Here is a 5,041-nt window from a genome sequence, read left to right as displayed (position 1 = left end):
GGGGTGAATGTCCCCTTTAATCCCATTTACTTGGCTCTATCATGATGAAATCCTGGCATCTCAGTGAATGATTGCCAAAACGAAGTACAATTTTCATTAGTTGAAAAACATGATTCTTTTTTTTTTAATTCAGAATTTTAATTATGTACATAAATAGCAACATGAGAACCAGGAGTTCAAATGCTGGACATTATCTCTAGGTGAAAGGATTTCCGATTAGTCCACTGGTAGTATGGCATCACCCAAGATAACAAAGAAGCCTGGTATAGTTTTTCCTGAAGAAGAAAGCCAATTTACTACATTCAGTACTGACTTTTCTGCCATTTTTCTGTAGAAAATGGAGTTTCCAATGTTTACCTATAACTTTTGAAAGTTCTCCTTCCACAAATCTACAACTATGTTTCCTTGTAAAACCCAGTCATATAATTTCTCCCCACTGACCTGGACAAATACGATGGCTTGTTGTGAATAATAAAGAGAGGTAGCTAGTCCCATGAAACCAGGTGGATACACCAGCTTCTTTATTTTTGACCCTCTAGCCAAAAGAAGTCCAACAATGCCAGCGAAACCAATTAACACCAAGTCTTGGAAAAAATCTAGGAGGTGCATTTTGGAGATATTCATAGCTGTCTAACCCCCAGTGAACCAAGCTCTGCATCTTGGGCTTTGCTTGTGAGTACATCTCCTGACACCAACTTGTATATGGCTCACAATAATGTCGGAGATGTGAAATGCTTTCTTCAAGCTGGGTCCTTGGCTCCTCCACATATTTAGATTGACCCTCAGGAACTGAGTAGAGTGAAAGCTCATTAACCTTCACAGAAATTTTGTGAGGTGAGTCCCTTTTAGGTGACGCATAGACTTTAAAGCTGAGCAGATCAGGCTGGCTGGCCCCACAGACTTCCGAATTACCTTGAACATGTTGCTGGCAGAGGTGGCTCTGGCGGGGTCACCCCAGCCCCAGCCCCGCCCACTACCAAAAAACATGATTCTTATACAATATAAAATGAACATGTCAAATCATATTCAAATTAAATCATTAATTAATAAGGAAACCAGTAAGGATTATGACTGGCTCATAGATTCTTTAAGAATAAAACAGGAATAAAACATACAGGAATAAAACAAATGTTAGGATAAGATTTCTGTGTTAGATATGAAACTACTTATATTCAACATAATCACAGAAAAAAATCTTGTTTTATTTGTTCTACTGGACAGAAATTATTTTCTTCTCTTCCAGACGAAAATCTACAAGTTAACCTTTTGCCCAGAGTTGAAAACTGACTAGTCAATAGATAGTCAAGCCAGCACTGCAATGAAAGAAAGCCAATAATCTTTCTTGGCTATTTCAAGTTTAAAATAATTTTCTGGCTGTTACATATAATAAATCTCTAGGTTTTATCAGACTTCAATTTACTTCCAATGGTCTCAACTATTATGTGTATATGTTTTGTCTTTCACTGAGCTTTAGCTCCTGTTTAGTACTTGAATTCCAAGTACTAACTGTATATAGAAGAAAAATAACTTTCATAAGAGTTAAGGCATATTTGAAACTCTATGGTTGTGGAATAAATTGATATTTTTAATAATATGGTTACTTTGTTAAACCATAAAAAAGAATTCCATTCCAAAGCCAAGTAAATTTGTATTTAGAAAGCTTTAATAGTTTGTATGGATTACATGGTCTTTTTATCACTTGGATAACAAGACAAATAAATGTCCTAAAAACTTGCTTCACTAGACAGATTAAAATGATAGTTATGAGTCCTGTTTTATTCAAATTATAAAGTTTCATTTCTAGAGTGGCTTCTACCTATAGTAATCTAATATCAGGGCTTTTGCTAAAATGACTGTATCTGCCATAAGATCTCAATGAAGCTTTATGAAAGAATTAGATAAAAAAATTATGCCAGATGATTATAGTTTTTGATAGTCTATTCTTAGCATATGAATATACTTTATCACCATATCATTTAACTAATATTACCACTATATCACCTGTTAACTAATAATTTAATTCAATTTGTTAGACTACTTTATTTCTATTAATGTTCAGGACCAACATTTTTTTCTAACACTAGCAAATACTGAACACTGTAATGCCTAAAAACTTCTCCTTCTATTCCATGAAATGAATTTCTTTATCCCTTGGTCTTAATATGAACATCATAGGATATTTAGATGTCTTCTGCCCTCATCCTCAAATCAGTGTGACATTATATAGGTATTTCCAACACCCCATTTGCCACCTAATGCTTTTTTTTTCTCTCTTTCCGATTTTTTTTTAAAATTTTTTTATTTATTTATGATAGTCACAGAGAGAGAGAGGCAGAGACACAGGCGGAGGGAGAAGCAGGCTCCATGCACCGGGAGCCTGATGTGGGATTCGATCCCGGGTCTCCAGGATCGTGCCCTGGGCCAAAGGCAGGCGCCAAACCGCTGCGCCACCCAGGGATCCCTCTCTTTCTGATTAATAAGCTCTTGCTCTCCTTGGTAAATAAATAGAGAATACGAGTCAGGCCCCAGCTATACCACTCCTTTCTGGACAGATTTCCAAACTTTGTAACTTTCCTTATCCTTGTAAAAAAGGAATTTGGTTTTGCTGCAGTTCTTCAGAGAAGCTGTTTTCCAGAGGATATGTTAATGGTTGCTGATATATTAATTCAATGTCTCTTTTCAAAACACTTACTTTAATGAAGGCCTCCTTTGCCTCAATGGAAAGAAGTATCTCTCATGGAAATTCAAGTTTCACTACTAATGAACTATTAGTAAGAAAATTTAAGAAAATTCCATTTACAACTGCATCAAAAAGAATAAAATGCCTAGGAATAAATGTAACCAAAGAGGTAAAAGACCTGTACTCTGACAACTGTAAGACATCAATGAAAGAAACTGAAGACACAAACAAATAGAAAGATATACTATGCTCTTAGATTGTAAGAATTTAATATTAAAATGTCCATACCACCCAAAACAATCTGCAGATTCAAATCAATGCCTGTCAAAATAGTCAAATCAATGACATATTTTCACAACTAAAATAAATAATCCTAAACATTGTATGGAACCACAAAAGACCCCGAACACCAAAAGCAACCTTGAAAAAGAAGTAAACTGGAGGTATCACATTCTTAGATTTCAAACTACAGTTCACCCTTGAACAACATGGGGGTCAGGGATGCCACCCTCCTAGTATGGCAAAAATCCATGTATAATTTTTTAAAGACTTTTTATTTATTCATTTGAGAGAGACAGAGAGAGGGAGTGAGAGCACAAGCAGGAGGGAGGGTTAAAGGGAAAGGGAGACTCCCCGCTAAGCAGGTGGCCCAATGCAGGGCTCCATGTATAACTTTTGATACCTGAAAACTTAACTACTGATAACTGTTGACTAGAAGCCTTACTGGTAACATAAACAGTCAATTACATATACTTTGTATGTCATATGTATTATATACTCTATTTCTACAATAAAATAAGCTAAAGAAAAGAAAATGTTATTAAGAAAATACACGTATAGTACTGTACTTATTGAAAAAGTAATCTTCCTATAAGTGGACCTGTGCAGTTTAAACTTGTGTTGTTCAAGGGTTAACTATATACTACAAAGCTACAGTAATCAAAACAGTATGGTAGAGGACAAAAACAGACACATAATTCAACAGAAGAGAACTGAGAGCCCAGAAATACATCCATACCTATATGGTCAATTAATACATGAAAAAGGGGACAAGACATTCTCTTGAACAAATGATGTCTGGAAAACTGGGCAGCTACATGCAAAAGAATGAAACTGGACCATTTTCTTACACCAAAACAAAAACAAATGCAAAATGGATAAAGACCTAAGTGTAAGACTTGAAACTATAAAAACTCTAGGGAAAAAAAAACATAGGCAATAAACTCTTTTAGCAATATTTTTTAGACCTGTCTTCTCAGGCAAGGGCAACAAAAGCAAAAATAAACTATTAAGACTGCATCAAACTAAACAGCATGTGCACAGCTAAAGAAACCAACAAAATTAAAAGATAATTTATTGGGAGGACATATTTGCAAGTAATACATCCAATAAGAGGTTAATATCCAAAATAAAGAATTCATGCAACTCAACACCAAATCACCACATGTGATTTAAAAATGGGTAGATGATCCGATAGGCATTTTGCAAAGAAGACATACAGGTGGCCAACAGATACATGAAAAAATGTTCAACATCACTCTTCATCAGGGAAATGCAAATCAAAACTACAATTGAGATATCACCTCACACCTGTCAGAAGGACTAGTATCAAAATAAATAAAGAAATAACAAGAAATAACAAGTGTTGGAGAGGATGTGAGGAAAGGGAACCCTCATACACTGTCGGTGGAAATGTAAACTGGTGCAGTCACTATGGAAAACAGTATGGACACTGCTCAAAATTAAAAATAGAAATAACATACAATCCAACAATTTCACTCCTGGGTATTTATCTGAAGAAAAAACCGCTAGCTCAAAAAAGATATACTCACTCTATGTTCATTCCATCATTATTTACAATAGGAAGATATGAGAGGAACTTAAGTGTCCACCAACAGATGAATAGGTAAAGAAGCTGTGGTGTATGTAAACAACAGAATATTATTTAGTCATAAAGATGAAATCTTACAACAACACAGATAGACCTAGAGGGTATTGTGCTAAGTGGACTAAGTCAGAGAAAGACAAATATCACATGATTTTACTCATATATGGATTCTAATAAGCAAAGCAGACAAGCAAACAAATAAACAGACTCATAAATACAAGAACCAGTGGTAACCAGTGGTTACCAGAACGGAAGTGGTGGAAGTACAGGTGAAAGGGAAGGGAATTAAAAAGTAAAAACTTCCAATTTTAAAATAAAGGGGCTGGATGCAAAGGGAATATAGTCAATAACACTGTAATAACTTTGTATGGTGATGCATGGTAAGATGGTGATCACTTCATTATGTGTATAAACATTGAATCACTATGTCATACATTGAAACTAATACAATATTGCATGTCAACTATATTTCA

The 5,041-nt window shown here is 35.0% G+C and overlaps 1 pseudogene; it reads right to left on the bottom strand.

The window, feature by feature from the left end:
* Positions 1–357: 357 nt before the first annotated feature.
* Positions 358–921, bottom strand: LOC121471692 (annotated as a pseudogene).
* Between the last annotated feature and the right edge of the window lie 4,120 nt (positions 922–5,041).

Source organism: Vulpes lagopus, chromosome 11 (assembly GCF_018345385.1).
Source record: "Vulpes lagopus strain Blue_001 chromosome 11, ASM1834538v1, whole genome shotgun sequence".
Taxonomy (NCBI): domain Eukaryota; kingdom Metazoa; phylum Chordata; class Mammalia; order Carnivora; family Canidae; genus Vulpes; species Vulpes lagopus.
Note: the sequence above shows the minus strand (reverse complement) of the source record. Positions and strands in the feature narration are given on the sequence as shown.